General features: G+C 42.7%; 1 long non-coding RNA gene across 1 annotated transcript in view; it reads right to left on the reverse strand.

Moving 5' to 3' along the window:
• The window catches only part of LOC100938305 (uncharacterized), a 100,967-nt gene extending 90,376 nt beyond the window's left edge, over positions 1 to 10,591 (reverse strand). Inside the window, exons 1-3 of the long non-coding RNA XR_151809.3 lie at positions 9,962 to 10,591; positions 9,576 to 9,659; positions 5,800 to 5,923 (exon numbers count right to left, since the gene is read on the reverse strand). This is a non-coding gene — a long non-coding RNA (uncharacterized LOC100938305). The remainder of the gene's footprint in view (positions 1 to 5,799; positions 5,924 to 9,575; positions 9,660 to 9,961) is intronic.
• Positions 10,592 to 11,444: the final 853 nt, after the last annotated feature.

An 11,444-nucleotide genomic window follows, 5' to 3' on the forward strand; every position in this document is an offset into this window, starting at 1 on the left:
TCCTTCCAGAAATATTCTCTCCTTATAAGCCTAAGTAATCCGACTTTTGTTTATTTCTCTCAACACTCCTCCTGTCTCTATGCTCCAGCCCCACTGCCTGGTTTTGTTCTAAAACATCTGGATCATTCCTGAAGCCCCAGGGCCTTTGCACTTTCTGTTTCTCTTCCTGGCTGGAATATTTTACCCCCAAATCTTTGCATGCTCAGCTCCTCCTTGTCTTTCAGGTATCAGCTCAAAACCTCTTCTTCAGTGAGACTTTTCCTATGCCCATATACTCTCTATCAAATAATTCTGTTTGTATTAGTCAGCTCAGGCTGCCATAAAAAAATACCACAGACTGGGTGGCTTACCCAACAGGAACTTATTTTTCTCACAGTTCTGGAGGCTGCAAAGTCCAAGATCAAGGTGCTGGCTAATTTGGATCCCTGGTGAAGGTTCTCATCCTGGCTTGTAGATGACTGCCTTCTTGCTGTGTTCTTAAATGCCAGAGAAAGAGCAAGCTCTTTTGTGTCTTTTCTTATAAGGGCACTAATCCCATCACAAGGGCCCTCATCTAACTCTGATCACCTCCCAAAGGCCCAGTCTCCAAATATCATCACAGTGGGGTTAGGGCTTCAACATAGAACCTTGGGGGGACACAGTTCAGTCCATAGCACTGTTCCAGTTCTCATAAACTTATTACAAGTTGAAATTAGCATCTATTTAATTGCTTGTTAATGGCACACATCCCACTATCAGAACATAAACCCCACCAGAGAAGACCTTGTCAGTCTTTCTCAATAGCCCCGGTCTTTGAGCCTCCATGAGCTGTCCCGGAATGGCACCAGCCCTTGAAACAAACTAGTGATTGATTTTACTGACATATTTGCTAAAAATACTATCTCACAATGTCTTGACTACTTATAGACTTTACCGTGCTTTCTCCACAACAGAGTAGAAGGAATTATACCAGGATTGATTAGGTGTGGAGAGTGCCCAATGCTGGACACATTCAAGCACCAGCAGTGCTCTTCAGAGCTGCGTTGCTCAACTTTACAAAGTGAAGACATTTGCGTGGCTTATGCCTCAAGGCACTGCTCATCTGGCCAGTCATGTGAAAAATGAATGTTGAGGATCTTTCCCTGGCTGCAAGCCTGTATGTTGATGATGAAACAAAGGCTCGGAGAGGATGAATGACAAGCTTGAGGTCTCACCTCTAGGGACAGAAGGAATGGGGGTTGGAATCCAGGTCCCCTGGCTTCCACTGAAGAGCATCCTCATGACAGCCCCACTGCCTCTTCTCGTTTTAGTTGAATAGCCATCTAAAGCCAGCCTCTGCTCAGATGGAGCCTCCAGTAGTTTGGCATCAAAGGCCATCCTTTGCCATCAAAGGGAAATAAAACAGAAAAAAGTTCCAAATGTGTTTCCTGGTGTGGTGTGTCTGCTCATCGCCTGTGTGGCTTGCCAGAGGCAGCCTGTGTTTGGGGCTGAGAAGACCTTGTTCCCTTTACTAATTGTGAACATGAGGTTATGGCAAGAAAAACTGAACCAAGGAAGGAGGAGAGGAGTGACTAGAGCTAGGATCATCAATCCAGCTGGTCTGTAGGGCTCATCAGGAATCCACCCTCACTCTGAAGGTCTTCCTCAATCAATTTCCACCATTTCTGTTGAAAACACAGACACACTACTAATGTATTCGTTAGACAATACACTCTTTAAAATTGGCAAGTAAGCAAATGGGGAGCAGGCTGCATTCAGTATCAATTTGTTTTTCAGAGAGTAGAACCTATAAAGCAGGCAAAAGACGACTCCCTCATGAGTGCTCACTTGAAATGCACACTGAGAAAGGAATGAAGCGTGGATTTAATCCAAGGTTTGGGTCATACATCGGGGCTTTGGGATGGCAGCACTGCCAAAGTGCCTTCCGATAAACAGAGACTGTGTCTGAAAAGCCTCTTTGGCCATTTGCATTCAGGCACAGTCATGTAAGATTCCTGAGGCCTCTGGAAGGCTCCATGTGGAAACACCAGCAGGATTGGCTCAGGGCCCAAGTCTGGGAGGAGCCAGGTGTTGAGGTCACACTCCTCCTACTGTCCCTACACATGTGGGGAGGCAGAGCTCCACTGCTGGGTGAGAACACTGCTCCTGGCTGCAGGTGCCATGGAGCACCCCACTTAGTGCTGACAGCACCCTACATCCCACATCCACTCACTCTCCGCCAAGAACTTCCATGGGCACCCCACTGTGAACAGAGATATAAGAAAAAAATGGTGATAGAGGTGGTGGAGGAGAGTAGAGAAGGAAGCAAAAGGAAAGCACAGTGAGTGCGGTTGGGGAGGGTGATTGGGAGTGAATGAAAAGAAGTGGAGCACACAGCGTTGATTGCTTAGTGAGCCAGATCGCGTCACTGGCCCCACATCGTCACTTTTCTTTTTCTTTTCTTTGAGAGACAGGGTCTCACTGTGTCACCCGGGCTGGAGGGTAGTGATGATCATAGCTCACTGCAGCCTCCAATTCCTGGGCTCAGGTGATACCCCCACTTCAGCCTCCTGAGCAGCCTGGACTAGAAGTGCACACCACCACATCCAGATAATTTTTCTATTTTTTGTAGAGACAGGGTTTTACCACGTCGCTCAGGCTAGTCTCAAACTTTTGGGCTCAAGCAGTCCTTCCGCCTTGGCCTCCCGAAGTGCTGGAATTACAGGCATGAGTCACTATGCAGGGCCACATCCTCACTTTTCCTTGGACCCACACTCTGTGCCAGGTGACTTTGCAGCTCCTCCCACTAGTAGGTTTCTCCAGCCCTGATTTCGGGTTTGGCCATACAACTAGCTTCGGCTGATAGAATGAGACAGCAGATGACAGTGTCCTGGTCATGAGTCTAGACTGCCGGCGGCCCTCTATGATCCTGCTTGCACTCCTGTGTCTGGGCTGTTGCCATGATAAGAGCATTCCTCAGTAGCCTGCTGGTCCAGAAGGAGGAGGGACACGTGGAGCAGAGCCTAGCTCTGTGTGGATGTCCTGGTGATCTATAGTTCTCTGAACAAATTCAGCTGAGAGCAGCAGAACCATCCAACTGAGCTCAGTGGTATCAGCTGACCTCCATGTCCCAGAGAAACACTCAGAGAAATGGGTGCTGTTTTAAACCACAGAGTTTTGGAGGAGGTTTGTTGCACGTTGTTAGTGTGAGAGTTGCAGATACTAGGATGAAATCACTTTTGTCAGACCCAGGCAAAATAGAGCTGGAAGGCCAGATGGAGAGGAGGCTCATGCTTATGTGTCTGGGATAAGAACTATTTCCAGTGACTTTCTAAAAACCTTTGGAGTCCTTCATGCATCTCCTGCTTTGATAAGGTTCATCACCAGACATTCTTTAGAACTGCGGTAATTCACATAACATGTTCTTGAAAGAACACTTGCCCGGTAATGATATCTCCACCAATGAATTGACAAGAACTCTGGCTTCAAACCTCTGGAACCAATGAACTCTGTTTCTAAGCAGCTTGTGTAAATCTGTGTTTTTGCTAATAAAAGTTCCCTTACCCTTCTCTCACTGAATGCATTGGTGGCTTGCCATTTCTTGCATTCCAGATTATAGTCTTATCTCTATTCCTGAGTTAACCCAGCATATTTAGAGATAATTTTCTCTGGTGTCTTTTTTGTGTAGTTAACTGATATACTTGCCTAACAGCCACACACCTTTCTTCCTTGTGACATAATCCTGTTTTTTTTAATGATGGCAATGTTACCATTTGCCAGATAATTTCTCTCTTAGGTTTTCTTTCAGCTTCGGATGACCACAGAATCTAGTTTTGGCCAAGGAGAAATAAAAGGAAATCTTATTTCTGGAATAGATTTTCCTCCCTGATCTGAAACAAAGTCCTTTTCTGCCCATCCCTTTCTTTTCTGCTTGGGCACTGGCATGACTACATAATGCCTGCAGCTGTGGAAGCCATCCACTCACCATGAAATCACAGGTTCAAAGATGACGGATTTGCACACTGCGGGTGCCCAGACAGAAGGATGAGAAGAGCCTGAGTTCTTGATCACATCGTTGAGCCGCAGACAAATCCTGGGGCCACCTACATCCAGCCTCTCACCTAGGAAACAGGAATTATCTTTATGGTTTTAACCACTGTCTGTTAGATTTTCTGTTGTGGCAGAAAAATGAATTCTTCAGTGGCAAGGGACATGATGAAGGTGGAGGAGAAAGTGTGGGTGATAAGTTAGGATGTGTGTCATAGAGCCGTGAAATGAATCTTGTACTGAGAATTAGGAGACCTTTTCCTAATTAGTAGTGCAACCCTGAGTAATTCGCACAACTCTCTTGGCTGCAATGTCCTCTTCTGAGAGAAGAAGGCATGTACCTGGATGATCTCTAAGGTTTTTACAGCTCTAACATTGATTCTGAACCTACAGCAAGGGCTCTGGGTGCCACAGCTGGGCAAATATTCACAGAGGATTTTGGAGAACTATTAATTATGTTCAAGGAAAAGATTGAGAATAGTGGTTTTATAGCAAATGCTTAGCTCTGGGATTGCAAATAATGAGTTTCTTTTTCATTTTTGAGTTTGTGCCTCATGTAAGTGTTACCTGCTCTAGGGTACTTCCATGAGAGTGCTCATTAGATGGCTCATTTACAAAAAACGATTTGCATGCAAGGGGCAAATGCTTCCTCTTCAGCAGCAGGTGTTGTGGGAGGGAGAGAAACATGCTGGCTAATGCCTTGTCATCCAAATTCACAGAAATTTCTGGTATCCTGGGCAGGTTTAACACCGTTCTAGGGAGAGAACGAAGGGAACACATCTGAATAAATTAGTCTATTTAGTTTTTGGTTCTGCAGAATAGAGCCTTGGCAGGATCCCAGAGATGCATCAGCAGGGGGAAAAATCACGTTATTTTCTGTTCTAGCCAACAGCATTTTCCTGCCCGGACTGTGCAAAATGAACTTGCTTAGCTTTGCAGCCTTCTCCAGCTGCTGCTGTTTCTCTCTGGCCTTCTGGTCACATATGGCCCTGGCTCAGTTAGGTTTATTCAATGCTATCATTTTTCTCCCATGCCATTTTTCTTTCATCTCTCTTTGCACTTCACCACAATGATATTCATTAAGCTCTTTTTCTTCCCTTTCCTCCTACCTTCTATTCTCTCTTCTTTATCATCCCACCCCCCTTTCTCCATCATCTGCTACATTGTGAATGCATTCTTTGACATTTGCACATCAATATTCCTAAAATCTACCAAGAATTCTGGGGAACACGATTGCTCTGAGGGGGTCACAATTGTCTGATGTAATCATACAAAAGTATTTTTTTACCAGCTACTATTTGCTGTTCAAAGAGAAGTTCAAAACTAGGATCCTGGCATGTTGGATAAAAGTAGAATTTGGAAGAAGGGCTAATTCTAGAGCAGAACCAGGGCAGGGCAGTGGAGACCCCTTGAACATGTGAACTGCATTCATTCGTAGACATGTTTTACATTTACCAAAGATGACTGCCAAATTCCAGGACACTGAGCTTAAGACTATAAAGGGAGACAAATCACCAAATGCACACCCTTGTCATAGATGGAGCTTTTTTTTTTTTTTTTTTTGAGACAAAGTTTCACTCTTATCGCCCAGGCTTGAGTGCAATGGCACGATCTTGGCTCACTGCAACCTCTGCCTCCTGGGTTCAAGCAATTCTCGTGCCTCAGCCTCCCAAGTAGCTGGGATTACAGGCACGCACCACCATGCCTGGCTATGTTTGTATTTTTACTGGAGACTGTGTTTCACCATGTTGGCCAGGCTGATCTCGAACTCCTGACCTCAGGGGATCCACCTACCTTGGCCTCCCAAAGTGTTGATTACAGGCGTGAGCCACTGCGCCTGGCCCTGGATGGAGCTTTCATAGAGGAGGAGCAGATGGAGTTGTCAAGGCAAAAATGTCCACTTTCAGCCACGTTTGCCCTAGGAGATATCAAAATCAACATTGTGTCTCCTCCTAACCCATTCTAAGCAGCTGAAATGGACCCAAACACCAAACCCCTATGGGCCCAACCAAAGACTCTTGCTTGACCAATGAATGACTGGATTTGTTTGAGCCAACTGGGTTCAGGCCTTTGGGTTCACTGGGGCCACCTGCAATGCTGGTGTTCAAACCCTAATCTGTGAGCCCTCATTTTCTAGATTGAAAAATCCCTAACTTTCCCCCTCTCTGCTAACTATTCAGTGAATTTCTTTACTAGCGTGTGCTTCCTTGCCTGGAAAGTTAATAAACTTGGTTTTGTGATTTTTATTTATTTTATACCTCTGGTGGCCTATGTTTTATTATTTTTCAGAATGCAGGCTGTCGGGGAGCCAACTATCACTTAACATCTGGCAGCAGCACAGAAAAAATTCTGAACATTAAGACCAACTGAAAGAAACCCCCAAATCAAACCAAACCAAGCCAAACCAAATCAAACCAAACTAAACCAAACCAAACACAACCAAACAAAACAAAACAAAAAATATAAACCAGTAACAGCAGCACCAACAACATAATAACAGCAAATCTCACTCATCAGACCATATTGCTGGGAAATGCTACCCAAAATAATTTCCTAACTCAGGTCATTTAAACCTGGAGTTGGTTTCAACCAGACTAAGCCAATTTCAATAGTGGTCTAGATTTGAATACTGCTTCTAGATGTTTGTGTGACCTCCTTGTTTGGTTTAGCATTCAAAGTCTAGTAGACTGATAAGGAACAAAGGCCATAGGGCCGGGCGCCATGGCTCCTGCCTGTAATCCCAGCACTTTGGGAGGCCGAAGCAAGTGGATCACCTGAGGTCAGGAGTTCGTGACCAGCCTGCCCAACATGGTGGAAACCCGTCTCTACCAAACATACAAATAATTAGCAGGGTATGGTGGCGGATGCCTGTAATCCCAGCTACTTGGGAGGCTGAGGCAGAGAACCACTTGAACCTGGGAGGCAGAGGTTGCAATGAGCTGAGATCGCGCCACTGTACTCCAGCCTGGGCGACAAGAGCAAAACTCCATCACAAAAAACAAACAAACAAACAAACAAGAACCCCCCAAAACAAAACAAAACAAAAAAGACGAACCAAGGCCATAAAGTTAACAAAAATCACTTGTCTATTACTTTTGAATTATTCACCATGTGTGCAGCACAATCTGGTGAATTTAGGTGGAAGCTGTGCATGTTTGACTTTTGTTCTATGAAACATGGATTTGCTCAGAAGAATCCTCCCAGAATTTTAGTTCATTTTGTTTTGTGGTATTATTAAAGGAACCCAGGAGATTTTCAGTTCTAACTGGTGCTTCTGCAGCACAACTTTCAAATCCTGGGAATTCTGAATCCTGTACATAGTTCCTCACTGAAAGAAACATCCGGCACTCTCCCCATAAGTGTACTTTCCTCTTACATCAAGATGCTGTTATGATTTGCTTTCCCCTTCACGGCAAATTACTAATGTACTCCGTATTTGAGAAGGGAGTTTGCTGAAAATGTAGCAGAATCTATTTGATGTACATCTTGCTGTAGCCTTAAAATATTACAACCCAATCTTGTTTCTGCCTCTGGCTGTTCTGATCTTTAAAAGATTTTGGTTTTTAAGACAAAGTACATGATGATTTGCATGTCCTGAATAAGATTGTGATCCAATGTCTTTGATGCTGACCTTCCCTTTTATTGCTATCTTCAAGTAAGGTTTATTCAGTGCCTACTGTTCAGGGCTTTATCCTGGGAATATACAAAATGATGTTTGAGTATCTTGCGTCTGCCTTCTGGGAGTTCAGCTTAAGCCATCTTACTTCTTCCCTCCCTCAAACATTTGTTAACAGGCAGAAAAATGAACATAAGAGGAATTCTTCAATAATTTAAGAGACAGGCCGGAACAAAGGCTTCTCCAAAGAATGAATGTTTAATGGCATGTTTCCAGAATGTAGGCTGCAGGAGAATGTGCACCCGGGGTGGGAGTAGATCAAAGGAAGGAGGTTAAATTATGGTTTATTTCTTATCCTTTTGTAGAACTCTTTCTGCAAGACATAGTTTCTTGGAGGATGTACCAGTTATCAATTGCTGTATAACAAGCCACCCTAAAACTGAGTGGCTTAAAAAGCACAGTGATTTATTATCTCTAATGATCCTTAGGGCTGGAAATCTGGGTGGTTCTGTTACTTGTCTTGCCTAGACTCACTTACTTGGTTGTCATCACCTGGGAGTTTGGGGCTGAGGGTCTAAGATGGTATCACTTACTGTCAGCACATGGTGCTGACTGTGGGATGGGGTGTCTCTGTTCTTTTTCACACAGTCTCTTATCTTCCAATAGACCAGAATGGACTTCTTCACAGCATGGTGGTCTCAGGGTCCTAAGACCTAGCCTCTAGAACTTGCACGATGCTACTTCTGCTGCATTCTGTTGGTCCAAGTGGGTTTCAAGGACCTTCCAGATTCAAGAGGTAGAGAAATAGACTCCATCTTTTAATGGAAGGATCAAAGGGACATAGACACAGAAAGCCATGATTCGCTGTCATTATTATAACAGTCTGTCACAACAGAACTGGGGTCAGATGAATGGGATGAGGGGAGGGCTAGAAGATGGGGGGACAATAATATAAGAACTGAAGACAAAGACTTTCTTTAGAATCTTTGTTCCTGTCTGCAATTATAGGATTCTCATGTGTCAGCAAAGGGTAGGCTGCGCCTAGTTATTTGTTTCTGGGGAAACACGCTCAAAGGGATGTATTAGTGACGGAAAAATAATCAATGCTAGCAATTTTATTAATGTTTGGCACTTGGGGAAAATATGTAAAATGGAAAAGCCGAACAAATAAGAATACCAAAGAGATGTGGGGAGGTTATGTACCCAGATGCAAGTACACTAAAACAGAAGATTTTATCGCGAAATTATATATACATTCTATGCTGTATGTATATATTTTAGCATACACATGAAATTCTTTCTTCTGTAAGATAAAGTCAACTTAGGGTTGAAACTTTTAAAGGCGGTTTTCCTTTTTATAGCCCTGCAATTTAGGCAGGCCATCACAGGGCAAAAGACATGTGGGTCCTTTTATTCAAGTCTCTTAGAGTCACATTCAGGAATTTCTTATACATAGTCAGGAAACATGTAACCCTTCATTAAAGGAATTTAACCTAAAATCCATTATAAACTCATTTTTTTAAACGTGACTTTTAGAAAAATTCTCGTAGCACATTTTATACCTTTCTCATCAATCTTTAACTTTTCCTTATTCATTTTCTCTGAATCTAAAATCAATAGTCTTTCCAAGTAGTTTCTGTCTTAGCAGCTACTATCATTTGTCTGTTGAAGTCACAAGAACACTTCAGTCTTTCTTCCGAGGTTAGTGGACTTAATTAAAGAAATAGCTTTAGTTTTCTTTCCAGCATGCCATGTCTCTATTTTCTTTATCATGCGGAAGTGAAAAAATGTCAAATAAAAGAGGAAAGAAATCACAGAGATCATAGTTGTGTCTTTATCCACTGCTAGTTGACCCTTGAATTTATTTCTGCAGAACTTCCTCATCTTTTCCTCCTTTTAATTGATTTCTCTAACCGGAGCTAGTCTGAGTCTGAATGAAACATAGGCAGCTTACACTTTCTCCATCCGTCATAATCAATAACCACTTCCTTATAAGCTGTCGTAACTTCAGGCTTCTATGGCAACTTTCTTGGTGGACCTACAAGAATTTTTAACAGTTTGAAAACCAATCTTAAAGGTTAGAAAGGGTGACTCACACCACTTTTATTGTATAAATGCCTTCTTTATTCCTTGAGCCAGGACAACTCAAGTAAATCAGGAAATAAGCAAGAAAACAAAAATCACTCATTTGGAGATGATTACTCTGAAATATATGTCTTAACTAGGCCCCACACTGAGACATCTTTTTGAAAAGTGTTCTAGTTAGTTCTAAATGAACTTACCTAATTCTCTTTCCTCCACAGCCCTCAGATAACACAAGCAATGGCCCTCCTCACTCACCAACTCAAGCAACGGTGCATCTCCACCTGGTATTGTGGTGTGGCGGGTCTATGTGGCAAGGGTTTTGTCTCCGTACTCTGTGTGAAGGTGTTGAAGATGATCCTGAGGTCCCAGTTCTCTGGAGGGAGTCTTGGGGGTAGTTAACTTCTGCTGAATCTCAGTATAGCAGTGCAAGGTTAAAACCCAAAATGCGCTCAATCTTGAGTTGTTGAAGTTGGATGAAAAGTGAAGTCATTACTGGGCACGACATCTGGTGTTTCAGTCCCAAGGCCACAAGCAGAATGTTACAATCTCTGAAGCTTAATGATTTTGCATTTCATGTAGCAGCTTAAGTTTTTCACAGCCTGAACTCAATTAATTTTCACAGCCCACCGTGGAGGTGGAGAGGGAAGTGCCATATATTTTTGCAGTAGATGTGATAGCCTGTCATTGATCACTCATTTGATGAATACCAAAACTTTGCTTGCACTTCCGGGAGGACAAAGAAGCCTCCTAAGTGTCTGGTCTGTGGATCAGGTGCCGCAGGTCCTCTGCTCTAGACTATCAATCTTTTCAGCTGGTCATTTGGAGGGCATTACAGGGCAAACCATGCGTAATTGAGACCAATGGCCCGTGCCCATGGGCAGAACTGTCTGTTGATGGGCAGAAAGGACAGCTGTAGATAACAAGCATGTGAACAACACCCCCTGGTGTTGGTGAGGATGGATCAGCAGGCACAGACATAAACTGCTGTCAGGGCTGTAACAGGGGCAGCCTTTCTTACCAACAGTGCTCAGGCAATGGAGTATCAGTGTGGTGATATATCATTATTCTAATTGGCTGTTTGGGTTTCATTGTATGGGTATGCTATAATTTATTTAATCAACATTTAAGTTGTTTCCAATTTTTCACCATTACAAAAATGCTTAATGACCATCCTTGTATATCTTTCTCTGTCACCTTGACCCATTATGGCCTCAGGGGAAAAAAAAATCCCATGAACGGAATTGTTGATTCAAACTTTAAAATACTAATACATAGGGTTAAGTGACCATCTAAAAAGTTGTGTGCTAAGATTATCAATCAATTACCTAAGTTTTATTTTAGTACTTTAATTAAAATGTATATTTTTATGTCCTGATATTTGCTCCTTGTGAAGTTTAATTTGGGCGTAGAGATTTGTCATTTCTATTTTTTCCAAATGACTAGACAGTTTTTCCAACTCATTTTGTTGATAGTCCACCTTGATCTTATATCAAGTTCTCACACACACATGAGTCTGTTTCTGAATTATGGATTCTGTGCTGTTGGGCTTTCTGCTATTATATAATGTTTTAATGTTTATACTTGTATGCTTATAATATCCAATAGGACAAATGCTCTGTCATTATTTTGCCTGGCTATTTATCCATGCTTATTCATTCAGAAGAAATTTGAAATAAATTTTTTTCCATAACAAAGAAAAAAGTCCCAAATGATTTTTGACTTGGATTTGCATTAAATT

This window comes from Pongo abelii, chromosome 14 (assembly GCF_028885655.2).
Source record: "Pongo abelii isolate AG06213 chromosome 14, NHGRI_mPonAbe1-v2.0_pri, whole genome shotgun sequence".
In the NCBI taxonomy this organism is placed as follows: domain Eukaryota; kingdom Metazoa; phylum Chordata; class Mammalia; order Primates; family Hominidae; genus Pongo; species Pongo abelii.